The sequence below is a fragment of the Vanellus vanellus genome, assembly GCF_965231255.1.
Source record: "Vanellus vanellus genome assembly, chromosome: 31".
Lineage (NCBI taxonomy): Eukaryota > Metazoa > Chordata > Aves > Charadriiformes > Charadriidae > Vanellus > Vanellus vanellus.
The window spans coordinates 464,452-483,918 of record NC_138936.1 but is presented as its reverse complement, the minus strand read 5'-3'; the positions used below and the strand labels follow the sequence as shown (position 1 = coordinate 483,918).

The window sequence follows — 19,467 nt, the reverse complement described above, 5'->3', positions numbered from 1 at the left end:
CAAGATTATTTTGGGTTAAAAGTACCATCTACGTAACTTTACACAGAGCCAACTGTTCTGCTTGGGCTACGACCTCATTTCAACCTGTGTATCACTTCATTACTTTGTGATTCTGCTCCCCTCCTTGGTTTTGTTTTGGCTTTTGTTTTTTTTTTTTTTCCATTGTAGATGTCCAACAGCTTTTTTTCAGCTCATCGATGCCCCTCCTCAGTCTTACCTATATCAAGCAGCGAGCTCTTTGCAGAAATGCATGTTTTAAGGACAAATTTGTGTGTTTTTTTTTCTCCCAGGAGGTGGCAGGGGTCTAAAACTTCTACAGCAAATAAGAAGGAGAGACACTTCGAAGGCGTTTCTGAAAAGCAAGGCTGCGTTCAATCAGAGAAGCAGGTATATATATATTATTTTTTTTTTTTTTCCTGTGCCGCACACGTAGCAGCTTTAGAAAAGGAAATTTCATAATTGCAGGTGGGCTTGGTCAACGAAATTATCTCCGTGAAACCTTGCGCGTGCCGGGTTATTTCCCATTGTATCCGAAGTGCTTGCCTGCCACGCCAAGGGGTAGATTTTTTCATTTCTACTTTACCACCAGCTGGCTGGGAAATTGCTAAGCGTTAAGCGTGGTGACTCAAGCAGCCACGAAGGCTGAAACTCCCAATCTGCAACGGAAAGGGCTCAAACTACGTGTTTCGCGCGGGTGTCCTGGTACAACCCAATTCCAAAGGCCGGCTGGCAAATCCTCCTCCAAGAGAAGGGCAGTGGTCTTTCTGCGCAGGAGCGCACGGAGAATGCGTATTTCACATATGAGCTCTGACACGCGAGAGATCGCGGCTGATTATAGTTTCGTGTGACAGTTCCTTCATCTACGGAGGAAACGCAGTGTAAAAACAATAAACCACCGCCTTTGAGAACAAGAAACGCAACGTTAAGACATGGTCCTCGGTTTAGCACAAAGTCAGGGACAACGGCGTAATCTGCTGAGTCAGCAGCCTGCAAAAGAGACTACCAAAGGGCACAATTTGCTATAAGCCAGCAGATTCTTACGGTAGGTTTCATTTGGACTTTTGTTGGTTTGTTTTGTTTTACCTCGATGATTTCCATGAGCTCCTGTACAGGGCAAGAGGTCTTTAAGACGCAGAATTGCAGTATCACCGTGGCGGAGTCTGGAAAGGAGTTTGGTTAGATCAAATTTAAAGCGCCACAAAAAGGGGAAGAAAAAGTTATTAAAATCAACCCATCGCTTATGTGTTATTATCACTTCAATTCGGAGAGCACGAAACTCAGTCTAAACCCTTTAACCAATGCTCCGCGTTCACTTATTAGAGGTTAATCTTTAGTTGTAGGCAATTCTGACCGAGTCTCTGCAAATATTTTGTGAAAAAAATAAATGCAAAAAAAACCAAACCTGCCAACCAAACCCTCTCCAAAACCTCTGAACGGTTAAAAAACAGACAGTATGAGGCCGAGAGGACAGGGCTTAATCAGCCCGGAGAAGAGAAGGCTTTGAAGGACCCCATAGGAGGAGCCTTCTTGTACCTACAAGGAGTTTATCAGGGAGATGGCGTTTGCACAGAGTGAGTTCACTTTGTACTTACACCGTTTCTAATGTTTTCTAATAAGCTTCCTCTTGGCAATGTCATGTTTCCTGACCGTTTCTCCTCAACCGCTTTTTTGGTATTTGGAGTGCTACCTCCAGCTCTGGTCCTCAGAAGGACATGGACCTGTCAGAGTGGGGCCAGAGGAGGCCCCGGCGCTGCTGGGAGGGCTGGAGCCCCTCTGCTGGGAGGACGGGCTGGGAGAGTTGGGGGGGTTCAGCCTGGAGAAGAGAAGGCTCCACGGAGACCTCAGAGCCCCTTCCAGTGCCTAAAGGGGCTCTGGGAGAGCTGGGGAGGGACTCTGGATCAGGGAGGGGAGCCGTGGGACGAGGGGGAGCGGTTTGACACTGGAAGAGGGCAGATTTAGGGGAGATATTGGGGAGAAATTCTTCCCCATGAGGGCGGTGAGCCCCTGGCGCAGGGTGCCCCGAGAAGCTGTGGCTGCCCCATCCCTGGAGGTGTTCAAGGCCAGGTTGGCCGGGGCTTGGAGCAACCTGGGCTGGTGGGAGGTGTCTCTGCCCAGGGTAAGGGGATGGATCTCAGTGATCTTTAAGGTTCTTCCCAACCCAAACCACTCCATGATGTTTCATATAGTGCACTACAAACTTTATTCTTCAAATATTTTCTTTTCAGGGAAACCCATTTCTCCCATCACTCCATCCTCCGTGCCGAACCCTTCTTGCCTCTAATGGCCCCGTCTTTTCAGTCCTGCTAGGTACAAATGATTAACGGATGCGCAATTATCCCCAAACCAGGCTGCTGTGCAATATTGTAATTCCCTTGTTTTGTCATTAGCAAATATTAATGCTGCTTTAATGGATTAACTGCCATCTGGGCTGTAAGAACCCAGTACAAAACCACCTCACTTAAACCATTATTCTGTTAAAAAATAATTAAACGTTACTAATGTGAAACCATGGCACTAAAATTAATGATTTTAGAGGCAACAACGAACACGGCGCGATTACTCTTACAAACGGCGTAACAGTCGCGAGGAAATTGTGACTCGTAAAGAAAAGCTGCGCGTAAGTGAATTACCGCTATTGCTCTGCATAGTTCGCTAGTTTTAGCGCCATCACCTAAAAACAGCGTCAGGAACGGCTGCGGCTGCGTGATAATACAGTAATATTTTTAAAGGCAGCTTAATCCACACCACCTCATTGGAAGACGGTAAAATAAATAAATTTTGTGCTGATAAGACTACCCACAGATCTAGGACCGGGGTGGGGGAAAAACTTCCCTGAACTGTTGCTTATCGACTCATCTCCTCATTTACCACCTGCGCGGCTGCAGTTCACGCAAAAAAAATTAAAATTAAATAATCGGTCGAGGCAGTCATTTAATTCCGAAGGAATAAAGATTTATAGAATAGAATAGTTCCAATTGGAAGGGACCTGCAACAAGGGGGTGGGGGAGGGGGTCATGTTCAAGCCATGTGCAGAGAGAGGTTATTTTTGGTGTTTTCCTACAAAAAAAAACATTACTAGTTTACCATTCGCTTGTAATCTAAACGATATTTAAATCTGATTCAAGCAAGCCGCAGCTATCGGCCTATCAACTTTGCTCCGTTGGAAAGCGTTCAGGCTGCCTCGGCTGTAAAAAAAACCCAAATAACAGATTTTCAACAGCTTTAAATTGGTAGCGCGGTTTGGAGATTTCTTACGCTCTGCACCACGCGGGCGGGCTTCCGCCTGAATAACGACGCCTAAAGAAGCTATTTTACCCGTTTTAAGGAAGAAATTCCATCCTCCAACAAATGGCCCTTCGCTGGGAAACGGCGCTCTTCTCCAACACAACACACATTTATTTCAGCGTAATCCACTTGCCCCCGGCTACCCATTTTAAGGGAATTATTAGCAAAATATATTCAAGTACGTGGTTGCCGGTCTACACTGGTTTACTTCGGTGTTCACCCGCATCTTTCAGCGGTGGTTAAGGGACGCGGCTGCACCCGTTTTTTGGGTTCGTCCTCCACTGGATTGGGTTCTCGGCTCCCTGCGGCATAGAAATATCGATATACGGAGGGTGGCAAATAGATATTAGCTATTAGAAACAGCTATTTCGCACCCTATTTCTTGCACCCTCGTCAGGCGGAAACACCGCCCGAGGTATTTCGCCCGCCCAAGCGCTGTGTTTCAAACAAATAAAATGAAATCTATTCCCGCGGAGGCTCTCCGCTGCGGAGCCGGGCCGAGGCGAACAGCCCCTCTGCTCCGACATATTCCAATATTCCATTTTGTGGTTGTCGCACTGCCGTGACAACCTGTTCGCTGCACGAGGCAGGTGCTCGCCATCTGCACCCAGAAAAGAAAAAAGAACAAAATAAATAAATAAATTTTAAAAGCATCTTGTTTTTTTTTTTTTTTTTCCCCCCCTTGAGAGAAGCTTTATTATTACCCTTTTCTGATCCAGAATTCGCCGCCATGTTGGAAAAATTTACCAACAATAAATAACGTGCTTAATTTAGCGGCGCTTGCCCCACCTGTGAATGAACAAGAAACGCTTCCAATAAATGTTGAAAGAGTATCTTGCTCATTTTCCTTCTTTTTTTTTGTTTTTTTCTTTTCTTTTCCAAGGCCACTGGGAGTACCTCTCTCGATACACTGGGGCACAGAGCGGATTAGCCGCAAATCTGGTAGCCGGCATTTCTCTGAACCCAAATCACCATAATTAGTATCAACACCAGGATTGTTTTTGCAGTGGCATTTTTTTTTTTTTTTTTTTTTTTTTTAAATCTAGTTCACACCGTAACAGGAAAACCAAACCACTTAATATTAAAAATAAAAAAAATATCGAATACTTATTCTCTTTCCTGGCATTATTTTTCAGCTATGTCAAACCTTCCTTTGTCATCGGAAGGTGCCACAAATAATATCCACCTGGGCACGGTTATCGCCTGCCGCTCCTCACGTGGATGGCACTGGGGAAGTGCATTTATAACACATAAAAACCACATTTCCAACCCGCGCTGCAGAGGCGCAGAATAAGAAAACCGGAAGTAAAAGTACAGCAATGACTTCCACCTCCACGTTCGTTTTCTCCTCGCCTAATTCAGCCGTCTGTCAAGTGTATTAGCAGACCTGAAAATCAATTTTTTGTTGTTTTGTTTTGCTGTTGTTGAGTTTTTTTGGCTGTTGTTGGTTTTTTCTCGCCCCCTATAAAAAAACCAAACCAAAACAAAACAAAACAACTGGTTTTGTCCCACTTCCTAAACTTCAGCGCATACAATATACTGAGAAAGGTATAGAAGGAATTGCCACCAAGAGGTTTGATGAATTTATGGTGCGAATATCTGCACTCCCTCCCTCTATCTCTTCGCCTTCTCTAAGGGACCCAAGAGCTCATGATGAGCTGTGCTGATCTTTTTTCCCCCCACCCCACCGAAAATCCTGAACCGGAGCCATTTAGTCTTTGTTTGAGGTAGCCGGGACACCGATGTAAATTCGGAAACAGAAATAGCTCCTGTGGCCTTTGATGAATGGCCCGAGGTCTCCCGAAGATGTACTTGATGAAAAGAGGAGAGTGAATTATGTATCGATGTTTTATTTAAGGACAGAACAGCTTCTGGTGGCGGGAGCCTGGAGGTAATGCAACTCCAGAGTTACCACGCTGATCAACGAGCTATTCTCAGCCACGCTGTATGTCTTTCACGGAGGCTACGCTCAAACCCAGCCAATATTAGCAATTAGAAGCATTCATTCGTTATTGGAAGATCTATTATGGATTGCAACGCTTCCCACCACCAAGCCCTAGCACGTTGTCCCTAGCGAAGCGTTCCGTTATGAGTAAAATCATATGGGTTTTATCTCATTGGCTTCACCATCCGCTGCTCGTACCGGGGAATTTGGCGCCCAAACAGTTCCACCTTCGGCTGATCTGAACCTCACGCTGCAGGTGATGCTCTCTTAGATCCCCCCCCCCGGGAAAATCTGTGAGAAGCACGGAGAATTTTCCTGATAATTCCCACTTGTGCAAGGGCTGTTTGGGATTATCCGGCTCTCAACGTCCCCTACTTGACAACAAAACTCTTGGAAATCCATGAAGCACATCGTTCTGATGGGACAGTGAATTTAAGGTGAACATGCAAGGTCAGTCAAGACATTGATTCTTTCATTTCTTAAGATGAACAGATGAACACAGTGAAGACCACGACAGCACTGGTCAAAAAATGTTCCTTCGAGGGAAAGACATAATGATCACAGTAGAAAATATAGTTTAAATCACACCTTCTTACTCAGGAAAGGCAAATTAGATCCTTGATGGAACAGGTCCTTGGCCCCATCGGGTCTGGTGGATTAATGCCAGTAAAATGCTCAAAAGTTTGAAACTGCGCATTGGAAAATGGCTCCTGGTCAGAACTTTCCACCAGGAGATGGAAAAATTGAGGTCTTTTATCAAAGCAAAAAATACTGCCCTTCAAGTGTCTGGAAATTTAGGAAAAGAGGCACGATAGAAGCAGAGGACTCTTCTTTGTAAAACACCGTGCACCAACCACTGAAGAAAATTGCAGCTCCGGCTTTGAGACTCTCTCAACTCCTCAGAAAGGTTGCTGGGGGTTTTTATTTTAGCAGAGTCTTGAAGCAATTTGGCGGCATATTTTACAAGACTATAAAAACACTAATGGCTCTTTACGACACTGAAAAGGGGAACTTCTGCTGCTTAAACCAAAGTCATCTCATAAGAAGAAACTGGATAGATCTTTTGTGGATAGCTTCTAGACATACTTTAACATCCATAACATAAAATGCCATAAAATATCCTTTTCTGGTTAGAAAGGATGGCAAAATGAGTTAAGGATCTTAAGTCTCCATCGCGTGTGACTTCATTCTGACAGTTAATTACGGACAGTTAATATTTGCAGTTTGGTTAAATGCCCCTCGGTGGTTTAATATCAAGAATTTGGATGCACAAAGAGCCATCCCCGCACCCTCTGCGCTCTTGCCCAAACTGGCCACTTGAGCACGGTCCTAATTTCTAAAGGTTAATTTAGTTTCCTATCATCACGACAGACTTCGATGTCTTCTACAACAGTTTTCCAAACAACCTGGCAGCTGTAGTCTCCCACTTAACATCTCGCCTGGTAAGACAGAATCATTAGAATTGTTTGGGTTGGAAGGGACCTTAAAGACCACCTAGTTGCAATCCCCTTGCCCTGGGCAGGGACACCTCCCGCCAGCCCAGCTTGCTCCAAGCCCCGGCCAACCTGGCCTTGAACACCTCCAGGGATGGGGCAGCCACAGCTTCTCGGGGAAACCTGCGCCAGGGGCTCACTACCCTCAATTTCTCCCCAATATCTCCCCTAAATCTGCCTTCTTCCAGTGTCAAACCATTCCCCCTCATCCCATGGCTCCCCTCCCTGATCCAGAGTCCCCCCCCAGCTCTCCCGGAGCCCCTTTAGGCACTGGAAGGGGCTCTGAGGTCTCCGCGGAGCCTTCTCTTCTCCAGGCTGACCCCCCCACCTCTCCCAGCGTGTCCTCCCAGCAGAGGGGCTCCAGCCCTCCCAGCAGCTCCGGGTCCTCCTCTGGACCCACTCCAACAGCTCTGTGTCCTTCTGCTATTGGGACCCCCCGAGCTGGAGGCAGCACTGCGGGCGGTTATCCCCAGAACAGAGTCCAGCAGAGGGGCACAATCCCCCCCCTCAACCTGCTGGCCATGCTGCTGGGCATGCAGCCCAGGTAGCCGGTGGCTTTCTGGGCTGAGATCCCACATTGCCCGCTCATGTTGAGCTTCTCATCCACCAACACCCCCAAGTCCTTCTCTTCAGGGCTGCTCTCCATCCATTCTCCACCCAGCCTGAAGTTGTGTTTGGGATTGCCTCGACCCACGGGCAGGACCTTGCACTTGGCCTGGTTGAACCTCATGAGGTTCACACCTCTCCAGCCTGTCCCAGTCCCTCTGGATGGCATCCCATCCCTCTGGCATGTCACCACGCCACACAGCTTGGTGTCATCAGCGATCTTGCTGAGGCTACACTCAATCCCACTGTCCATGTCGCCAACAAAGATGTTAAACAGCACCCAGTATAAAATATAAGAGGTCCAATTATGACCTGTCCTCCTTCTAAACCCAGTTCCCGCATCCTGCTATACATGCAAAACGAGGAATTGATTTGAGAGGTATTTAACCGCAGAAGATGGTCTGGGAGACAGCGGGTAGTGTTCTTAATGGAACTCGGGATCCCTCCCTGAGGACCACGCTCGGCAGACGCCGTTGCAGCCCGTACTGTACCACCGCTCACGTCCAGATGTTGAGCTGACCCACCTCTGCCAACTTCTTACCACCCCATAGCCCGCTACCAGCCCTTCAATTCCACGGCTTTCACCTCTCGCTGCATCCCAGCCTCCAAGGGAAAAGGCCGGGGAAATAAACACCAGCCTCAGGGATGCATATTCCAAGAGGAAGCTTCTGGGATGACAAAAATTAGGAAAAAGGAGCACTTTCTGTCCGCCCTTGCATCTGCAACGGGTCAAATCGCTAAGGGTGGAAAGTCTGCGAACGGGGATGCCTTAGCTTCAGCTGGGCTGCCTTGAACCTGCAGGCTTCATAAAGGCTTTGCAATATGGATACGGAGAGATATAGAACAAAATTAATCCAAAGCAGGTATCGCATCATGAAAAGAGAAAGAAAAAAAAAAAAAAAGAAAAAGGGAAGAAAGGGAAAAAAAAAAAAAAGGGTACGGAGACTTGTATGTATGCAAAACCCTCGACACGAAGCTTTGTTAATGCACTTGCTGTTAGCACAGAGGGAAGAGGGACTGCCCAAAGCTCCCCCCAGTCTCTGCGTAGAAGCCAGCGATCTAAGGCGCCGGTGCTAAAAATAGAAAAAAAAAAAAAAAAAAAAAAAAAAAAAAGGGGGTGGCCAATTACAAATGGCACGCTGCCGAAGTGCCGCAGTGCCGGGAGCTGCCGCATCCCGATAAGCGTACCTGCGAGAGACGGCACATCTCCCTGCAGGCTTCAGAGCCGGATACCGCTGCTTTGCACAAAAAAAAAAAAAGAGGAGGTTTTCTGTCTTCCACTGAAGCGAGGCTCGCGCGGCAGCCAGAAAAAATCCAGACAACTCGACTTTGCGGCAGCCCTTCCATAAAGAACTGCACCCCAAAAACTCTTCGCGTTGCATCTGCGTTTCCTCCTTACACGAGTGTAACGAGGAGGTGATGGCCACCTTCTTCCATTTGGACATCACAAAGAGGGGGTTGCAACCCTTGCGAGGGATTCTAACTGCCGCGCGGCCGCTGCAGCCAAATCTGCACGAAACCTCCCCGAAATCCCTTCCGTTACCTTCCACGAACCTCACACACAATGCACTCAACGATGGGAGGTGGGGGGATGGCTACAGACCTCCCAAGTCTGATATTAGTGCATTTTTTCAGTGAAAGCACCCGCAAAAGTATCAGCAAAGACAATTCACTGGGCACTTACTATATTAGACTATTGTAGTCTTTCAAAAAATAATGAACAAAATTATTTATAGTGTTTTTTTTTTTTTTTTCCCCCCGTTTATGAGATTATCTGCTCTATTCCAAAAGATGGTTACAGAACAGAAGCAAATCGTGACCTTTCTGCTGATTCATTCAGTGCGACTGACTGTTTATCGCCACAGGCTGCAGAAATAGGCTGAGAGCTTTCGTGAAGTTCAAGACGGGGAAGAAGTGCAAAGTCCCGCACCCGGGGAGGAACAACCAACCCCCTGCACCACTCCTCGCCAAACCAACCCGGGCAGAACTTTGTACGAAGATTTAAAACCAAGTTCTCTACAGCTCGCTGCAAAAGCTTACGTGACGCCAGCCTTGGTCGCGAGAAGTTGTCGTCCCAGTGCTTAAGGTTGGTGACAACTTTTGGATCATCTCGCCTTATAGGTCAAGACTGCTGGAGCAGCGTTTTCCTTTGGGGTTGCCACACACTCGTAACTACAGTATTGCCACGAAAAAGCTACACAGTCTTCTAAAACGTTCTGTAGGAGGAAATTTGTTGAGACGGCTCTATTACGCTGTTGAAGAGACTCACAGATTCTCTTAAAGCAGTTTTAATGAAAGAGTTGAAACAAGCGGTGGCAGGAGGTCAATAGAATGTCAGATGTGAGGAAGGGAAAAAAAAACCCGAACCCCTATTAGAAATTTATTACTCAGTCTTTGAATACGAGACGATTCTTCAAACCACAAAAACTCACCCACTTTCTCTGCAAAACAAATCGAAAAACGCATTTACTGTTCACTGAACCGGGCTCAAAGGACCGAGATATTCATTGTGGGATTTCGATAGCGCTTAAGCCTTCTGCAAACTGTTTGTAAAGACCAATTTCATCACGCTAAGTCCTCTATCAATTATAATTCCCTTCCAGTCACGTTTCATGAGTTTAAATTGGATATTAGGAAAAATTTCTTCACCCAAAGGGTTGTCAAGCATTGGAACAGGCTGCCAAGGAAGTGGTGGAGTCACCACCTCTGGAGGTATTTAAAAGTTTATATGTGGCGCTGAGGAACATGGTTTAGTGGTGGACTTGGCAGCGCTGGGTTAATGGTTGGACTCGATGATCTTAAAGGTCTTTTACAACCTCATCATCATCACAGAAACCATCATAGAATGGTTTGGGCTGGAAGGGACCGTAAAGATGATTTAGTCCCACTCCCCCTGCCCTGGGCAGGGACACCTCCCACCAGCCCAGCTTGCTCCAAGCCCCATCCAACCTGGCCTTGAACACCTCCAGGGATGGGGCAGCCACAGCTTCTCAGGGAAACCTGCACCAGGGGCTCACCGCCCTCACAGGCAACAATTTCTCCGTGATATCTCACCTAAATCTGCCCTCTTCCAGTGTCAAACCATTCCCCCTCGTCCCATGGCTCCCCTCCCTGATCCAGAGTCCCCCCCCAGCTCTCCTGGAGCCCCTTTAGGCACTGGAAGGGGCTCTCAGGTCTCCCCGGAGCCTTCTCTTCTCCAGGCTGACCCCCCCCACCTCTCCCAGCCTGTCCTCCCAGCAGAGGGGCTCCAGCCCTCCCAGCATCTCCGGGGCCTCCTCTGTCCCCACTCCAACAGCTCCGTGTCCTTCTGCTGTTGGGAGCCCAGAGATGGACACAGCATTCCAGGTGGGGTCTCCCCAAAGCAGAGCGCAGCAGAGGGGCACAATCCCCCCCCCTCGCCCTGCTGGCCACGCAGCCCAGGTAGCCGGTGGCTTTCTGGGCTGAGATCCCACATTGCCCGCTCATGTTGAGCTTCTCACCCACCAACACCCCCAAGTCCTTCTCCTCAAGGCTGCTCTCCATCCATTCTCTGCCCACCCTGGAGTTGTGCTTGGGATTGCCCCGACCCGGATGTAGGACCTTGCACTTGGCCTGGTGGAACTTCCTGAGGTTCACACGTCTCCAGCCTGTCCCGGTCCCTCTGGATGGCAGCCCTAAACAATTCTATGATTCTATGAACTCTCGCACGTTTGACACGTATTTGTAAACCTTAGTGTGAGGCGTTTGCTGTTGGCAGCAGGCAGTAGAAAGGAACAGCACAGCGTTTTCCAATGTTGTTCCTTGAGCAGAATCCCAGTTGCTGTTAGCCGGCGATCCACCTACGATGACAACCCCTCAACTGCACAGCTGCTACCAGAGCTTTCTAACCAGGGCTGAAAAAACCTTTCCGAGTTCAAAGCTGGAAGACGAACGCTTGGGAAGTACTTGGAAAACTGCAGAGTTTTCTCTGGGGAGAAGAATGCAGAGTTCTGCCCAATTATTTACAAACTTTGTGAATTAATAAAACCTCCTCCACAGGAAAGAGCTTTAGCTCTTGTGCTAGAAGACCATAAGATGAAATTTCAGGTGTGCAGCTACGGTTGTGCAACAACACGCGCTCGGTCCCCAGTAGGAAACTGCTGCACAATAAAGAAGGAAAAATACCGGGAGTTTGGCTTTACTTGCTCACTACTTGTAGAAACATTCATATTGTAGATGATACCACAAGGTTGAAACGGAAACGGAACAAAACCCACCGCACGCGCTACGGCAATTTCTCCCCGCGTAGTACGACTCTCTGAAACCACTTCTGCAGGTTTTCCCATTCTGGCGATCATTATGGACCATTAATCCGCACTAACCAGACCGTCGTCATTGCGTGACTTGATATTATCTGGAAATATATTCAGCGGCGACGTTAAGCAAACTGCACGGAACGATGTGTAGAAGACTGACACCCTAAACCGTGCTATGATGGACTGAGCGGGGAATGCTAAAAAATGCTGACCTTACTTAATGGTTCCTTCAGCGGCATTAAAAATCCTGGAGAATCACAGAATCACTGAGGTTAGAAGAGACCTTTAACATCATCGAGGCCAACCGTAAACCTAACACTGCCGAGGCCACCACTAAACCACGTCCCAGTCACGTTTTGCGTCACAGACACTATAAACCGCTATTGCTGCTGTAAAGGGAAGAACATCCACTTCTCCCAGTGTCATCGGCTTCCTCCACCTAGGAAGCGTTTCTCAGCAATTCCCCACGTCCTCTGAAAATGTCAGCACGGCGTCCATCCCGCGCGAATTACGACCTCAAACCCAACAGCGCTGTCCGCAGGCCAAGCCTGCGCGGGAACCCGCCGAGAAGAACATAAGGACCGGCTGTAGGAGATGCTGCGGATGACTCAGGTTGGAGCGCTCTTGGCTTTGAGTCACTGTTGAATCAACACCGGATTGCGATACTCGGTGTGGCGGTGCTGCCTGCTTAAAAAAGAAAGCATTATGTATCAGCTCTTCCCGCTCGCGTTACTGAAAGAGGGAAAAGTGGGATTTTTATGAAGCCAAACACCAAGTAATGAAGTGTCCACCTACTACTAATAGGCATTTGCTATGAGAAGGTGTTCAACACTAAGCGTTACCAACTCCACTGTTTCCACTCTTTAACCAGCCCAAAATGTTTTACAGTTGATGACAGCTAATGACACTTATGAGAAGGCTGGCAGACAATAATTTCATTACAAATCCCATGCCACCACCGTTCCCACCATTCAAAGTCTAACAAGCATAAAATTGCACGCTCGGTATGTATGCAGGCAGGTATGTCATTACTCTGACAAAGAGATGATAGTATTTGTAGACAGTGCGTTAACAAAAGAATAATATTCAGATGAAAATCACCTTTGGTTCAATATGAAGAAAAGTGGGTTGCATAGAAAAACGCGTCTCTCTTTCTACAGAAAGATTTCCTTCTTCCTCAACTTCCCTCCTTCCCAGTAGCTGATTGAAGATTAGTCACTGCGCAACGGATTTCAGCGCACCCGTTGTAAAGCCGAGAGCTCTCCTCCTTCCCAACTCTGAGCCGAGATCAACATAACATCAAGATTTTATTTCCCCCCCTCCCCCCACCTTTGTGCAATTCCTTTCATCTCTACGCAGTGCAAAATAAATCAAGTTGCCCCTCCGCGGGCACCCAAAATTTAATCCCTAAGAGCAGGGAGGTTGCTTTAAGCTGTTTTAGCAAGACTTTAAATAAATGCCTTTGCGTAAAAGGAAAGAAAACGCTCTTTGCGCTTAAACTGCCGTCCTGCTCATTTGCGTTTGAGGAATCTGAGCCCTGGAATAGGCTGACCAGGGAAGCGGTGGAGTCGCCATCCCTGGAGGGATTTAAAGGATGGGTAGACGTGGTGCTGAGGGACATGGTTTCACGGTGGTTGGGTTGATGGTTGGACTTGATGACCTTCGAGTTCCCTTCCAGCCTAGACGATTCTATGATTCTATGAATTTATGAGAATGTTCGGATTGGTTTAGTATTGATGCATTTGAACAGCTCGTTTGTTGCTGGCACTGACAGAGAGACACTTGAGGAAAAAAAAAAAAAAAAAATCAGTTTAGTGGGATGGAAAGACTCTTCTGTAATCCAATAAAGCGCGCTTTATCAGCCGATCTCTGCAATGCATCACTGAAAGCCATTTTGTTAGCCACCGGGAAGTCTCTCTTGCTGAACACCGGCAGCGCTACGTTCTCGCTCTCCCTCTCAATTGCCGTTTCGTCTCTCGAGAGCACGCAACCGCCTTCATCTCTGACAACTCGGGGCATTTCTGAGGCAGCAGGACCTAGAGAGAACAACTATTCCGGGCTGCAAAAGGTTCTTCTGAACATCAGGTGCTCACCTCGCTTTGGGACAGGGCTTCGGCACCACCAGCCTGGAGACAAGCAAAGGCTTTGACTATAAGCCAGATGACTGCTTAGTTTGTACCACTCAACACCTTCCTTTTCTGCTTAGGGAAAACCACGCAATAATGTCTTTATCAAAGCAGCATCCCAGATTCTGACTCATTTTGGAAGCCCCACAACGCTCTACTGCTGTCACGAAGAGACAATCCACTGTCTGCAGATAACACGGCAAGTAAGGTAGGGTGGAGAACGACCAACAAAATGCACACGACGCATTATAGGGCTGTGCTTTTGCAACACAAGCGCAACATTCAGGTTTTATACAGTGTTTCCCCATCGCCTCTACCTTTTGCCAGGACTGAAATCCACAGCAGAGCTGGGAGAAGAAAAAGAAAAAGCCAGGCTCGGTCGCGTGCTGCACAAAATAACGAAACCATATCACAAAGCCAAACGTTCTTGCCCAGCACGCAGCAGTTTCTAAAGAGACATATAAAGATTAACACCTTTTTTTTTTTTTTTTTTTAAATAATAAAAATAATAATTGCAATTGTTGAGAACAATTGCGCAGAGCTTACTGTGCGTTCCTTCCCTCCTGGCTCGCAATTTCTTCTGTTCGCTTGAAGCGGCATCTCTCCCCACCGCCTCCCCTGATTAACGTAGAAAATCAGGAAGCCACGGGTGCCACGGAGTCCCAAGTTTTTAGGAAAAACTCCTCGCTGAGCGCGCTTGTCAGGGGATGGCACATCAATCAGCGTAGCAATAAGAAGCAAGCCCATTGTAAACACGTACATAGGGCAGATGATATAAAAAAACTGGCACTTTATGGCGCCCTACCCAAAAGGTCTAAAAATTACACTTTAAAAAGCGCAAGGTGTCCCTGAAGCCTTTGTGATAATTGTGAGCTCATCTATTTTCTCCTTGATCGCCAACTGCTTTGGCTGCGCAGCCCAAAAACCACAGAGGGTTCGGCAAACGGCTTCTAGCGATTGTCCTGCGACAGATCGCCAAAAATGCAACTTTTGGTTCTTCTACACCCCAGCAGTCCCGCTCTTCCCTTCGCCTCAGACCAGCCCGACATCAAAAAGCCCTTTAAGATCATTGCATTTAAGCGCATCTCACCAGATGTGCAAGGAAGCGATGGAGTATTTCACTTTATCAACGTAAAACTATAGAGACTGGTCATAATCCAGTATGCTTCTTATTAATCCATCCATGCAACACGTGGGACTTCTTCAGTGGGCTCTACCGTCCTTCCTAACTTGCCTTAATAACTGGGATGGTGTTCAAGAAGTCTACATGCGCTGCAGATAGCAAAGTCTTGGAGCAACACTGCTGCAGGAGGTGAAGATAGGCGGAGGAGCAATTTGATCCAAATGGAGCTTGTTGGAGATATAGATACACCAGCGCTGTTCAACATCGTTGTTGGCAACACGGACAGAGGGATCGAGGGCACCCTCACCGAGTTTGCTGACAACACCAAGCTGTGTGGACCAGTCGACACGCTGGAGGGGAAGGGATGCCATCCAGAGGGACCTGGACAGGCTGTAGAGGTGGGCCCATCCCAACCTCATGAAGTTCAACAAGGCCAAGTGCAATGTCATACACATGGGTGGAGGCAATCCCAAGCACAAATCCAGGCTGGGCAGAGAATGGCTGGAGAGCAGCCCTGAGAAGAGGGACCTGGGGGGGGGTGGTGGATGAGAAGCTCAACACGAGTCGGCAACGTGTGATCGCAGCCCAGAAAGCCAACGACAACCTGGGCTGTATCCCCACCATAAGAAGAATGTGGACCTGTTGGAGTGGGGCCAGAGGAGGCCCCGGAGATGCTGGGAGGGCTGGAGCCCCTCTGCTGGGAGAGGTGGAGGGGTTCAGCCTGGAGAAGAGAAGGCTCCAGGGAGACCTCAGAGCCCCTTCCAGTGCCTAAAGGGGCTCCAGGAGAGCTGGGGGGGGACTCTGGATGAGGGAGGGGAGCCATGGGATGAGGGGGAGCAGTTTGACACTGGAAGAGGGCAGATTTAGGGGAGATATTGGGGAGAAATTCTTGCCTGAGAGGGTGGTGAGCCCCTGGTGCAGGTTTCCCTGAGAAGCTGTGGCTGCCCCATCCCTGGAGGTGTTCAAGGCCGGGTTGGACGGGGCTTGGAGCACCCTGGGCTGGTGGGAGGTGTCCCTGCCCAGGGCAGGGGGTGGCACTGGATGGTCTTTATGGTCCCTTCCAAGCCAAACCATTCTACGATATATTCTAAGATAACATGTTAGTTTGAAAAATTTGTCGCGACAATTAACACACACTTCAGACATCCATAGAAAGCAAAAAATCTTCGAGAAGGTGGTTAATGAGCACCACCTCTTGGGGGTGCATGAGTTTTATCCCAGTTTACACTGCGTTTGTCGCTGGCCAGAGCATGTTGAAAAGCTGATACGCCGCCCTTGAAGGACAAAAAGGATGCCAAAAGTTAATCTAGACTGACATTTTTATCCGAAACACAAAGGACGCAGCAGACTGGGGAAATAAAAGAAACTAGCACGTCGAGTGTCACTTTGACCTTTGTAGATAAAGGATGCAGAAGCATTTGGGGGAGGGGAAAACCAAAAATAAAATCAAGCTCCTCAAAGGTTGTAGCAAACTGCGCGTCAAAAGTTGCCACCGTTCCCTTCAGAAATGAATGTTAAATATTGAATTAGACAATAATCGGCCCAATATTGCTTAAAGGACTACTTTTTTCCTTCTTTGAAATACGAATCCCACGCGAATGACCCCTCTGCCACAAATGAGACTCTACTTCTATGTCACGGTTAATTCCTGACCACTGAGCGTCCCTCAGATGCAACGCTGATTTTGGCTTTGCAGCTGAAGAGAAGAATTAAGAGGGTTTTGTTGGTTTTTTTTCTTTTTTTTTTGTGTGGTGGTTTTTTGTTTTTTTTTTTTTTTTCCTTACTACACAAGAAGACTCGAGCGCACTGGCAAGACAGATGGACAGACAGTTGGCAAGATCTGCCGCCTTCAACCAAAAGGGAACAAGGCTCTGTAATCATACGAGCATCTGCTCTAGAGGAGATAAAACCCGATACCGGCCAGAAAAACAGCTCACTCGTGGCCCCTGGAGAGCCCCTCGTTCACGAAATGCTCCTAACTCCTCCGAAAAGGGCGGAAGCGGAGAGAGGTGTCGGGTAAAAGTTGAGATTGCCAGAGGGTTCGTTCGTTTGTATCCTGCAAACATGACGAGATGAGGATGGAGTCCTGCTGACAACATCGAAACCCAGAGGGAGGAAAAAAATAAAACAAAAATAAAATCATAAAATAATAATAATAATAATAAAAATTAAAATAATAAAATAATAAAAATAATAAATAAAAATAATAAAAATAATAAACAATAAAAATAAATAATAAAAATAATAAATAATAATAAATAATAAAAAATAATAAATAATAAAAATTAAAAATAATAAAAAATAAATAAAAAATAAAATAGAAAAAATTAAAAATAAAATAAATAATAAAATAAAATAAATAATAAAATAAAATAAATAATAAAATAAAAAATAAATAATAAAATAAAAATTAAAATAATAAAAAAATAAAATAAAAAATTAAAATAAAATAAAAAAATAATAAAAAAATTACTGCAATGCAAAATTTACTCCAGAGCAGCCGAAAAAGACTGGTCTTAAATCTGACTTTACAGTGCAGGAGATAAAGTTTGTGGAAGGAGGCAAACTAACCACAAGAGTCTCTAAGCCGCTAGAGCTTTTGCTTACTACTAGAATTAAAAACGACGAGAGGAGGGGGGAGGGAGGATATAAAAACTAAAAAGAATTATTAAAAAAAGGCAAAAAAAGAGCCTGCATTTTAGTTTTGGGGGGTTATTTTTGTTTTTTGGTTTTTTTTTATTTTATTTTTTTTATTTTATTTTTATTTTAATTGTGGGTTTCTTTTTTGTTTTGGTTTGGTTTGGTTGGTCGCTTGGTTTTTTTTTCTTTAAAGTTATTTCGAATTGGATTATAAAACTACTTGATGTCTTCTTGCTGCTGGTATGTATAATACGCACCGCAGGAGCTGTCGGAGAAGGAAAACTATTTACGAGGGCCAATTAACTCTGGGTTTGTAGCTTATCTTGATTTCTGCAGCAGAGAATGGCAGCCTCGCCTTGCCTTTACGACCCGAGCGATAATAAACGAATAATAAAAAAAAAAGGTTTCCGTCTCAGAACGGGGCTAAAAACCACCCACTGAAACGCGCCTGCTCCAACACCGAGATCTCGACCCTTCGTAGGAGCACGGGGTGGATTCGAGCAGTTAATTAGTCACCCACCATCTAAAGTAGCTGTTTCTGCAGGGCTGTGGTGTAGCTAAGAGGGATTTTAAATTTTATTTTTTTTTTTTTTTTTATATTTTTTATTTTTTCCCTCCCCCCCCCCCCCCCAGGAGAAATTCCTTAAAGGCGAGCGCTTGGAGACAAAAGTATTTTTAGAAATGAGAAGTGCGCTGCTGAATGTCTCCAGTGAATGTTTAATCGGTGCTCAGCGAGCCCGGCGGAGTTTACACATGTTTGTATCCGCATATGGGTTTACTTTTTTATTTATTTATTTATTTTTTTTTTTAAACACGGCATATTTCTTCTCTTTGAGGTCAAGCCGGTTTCTAGGAAAAGGGGCAGAGAGTGCCTCTTACTTAATACCACCAGGTTGTGTCATGCCCCACCTGGTTCTTCTAGAAATTAGCTTCAACCTGTTCGTGCTGAGCATAAGTCACCTCCTTTAAACGCCGTATTCCAGTTAAATTGGAACAGATAATCGACCACCCCCCCCAAAAAAAACCCCGCAACGTTAAAAAAAAAATAAAAATAATAATACACAGTGATTTCCAACATTGAGAACTTACCTAATCCAAGGGGAAAATGAGCTGGTGTTTCCGGGCGCGAGCAAGCAGCGCTATAAATATTGAATAAGGGTCTCGCCACTCTCATTTTCCCCAACGACTCTACAAATATGCAAATTAATATTAAAAATGGAAGACTATTTGGACTAATTGTCCAGCACGCAAAGGCTACACGAGCACCAGAAAGCTCTATTTTCTCTCCAGCATCTGGCGGGCAAAAGAGAGCTCAGCTCCACAGGCATCGTTATTTAGCACAATTCCCACCCCCGCAGAATTGGCATTCGTTGGGAAACACTTTTTTGCCCCCCACCCCCAAATAACACCCAGCAGGTACGTCATACCTCTCGGCCATTAAGTACGCCGCTGTACGGCTCTCACGGTATTTGTAAATTCTCTCCCTTTCCCCATCAATATTTGATTTCACGGACAAGGTCTCATGTTCTGCATGGGAAGGATCAACTATGCCTGAACCGTTCCTGACGGGTGTTGGTTTTTAATCTTCAAATCCTCATCTATCATAGGAAACCTCTCCGCGCTGCTCTTGACACCACCCTGTAGCTGATGGCATCGCACCAGATCTTACCACCTGCTGAATTAAGACAGGCAGAACCTTCTGCTCCGTCCCTCTGCCTTCTCCAGGGAGATGTTCAACCTCTCTTGGTTATATCCCATATGGAGATGAGCAGGATCTCAACACGGGAGAGACGTAGACCCGTTGGAAATGGGTCCAAAATGGAGGGCCCCCGACAGCAGAAGGACACGGAGCTGTTGGAGCGGGGCCAGAGGAGGCCCCAGAGATGCTGCGAGGGCTGGAGAGCCCTTCTGCTGGGAGGACAGGCTGGGAGAGGTGGGGGGGTCAGCCTGGAGAAGAGAAGGCTTCATGGAGACC

General features: G+C 46.6%; 1 protein-coding gene across 1 annotated transcript in view; it reads right to left on the bottom strand.

Moving 5' to 3' along the window:
• Positions 1 to 19,467, bottom strand: part of CCDC9 (coiled-coil domain containing 9) — a 206,193-nt gene that overhangs the window by 32,296 nt on the left and 154,430 nt on the right. The gene's annotated exons all lie outside the window — the stretch shown is intronic.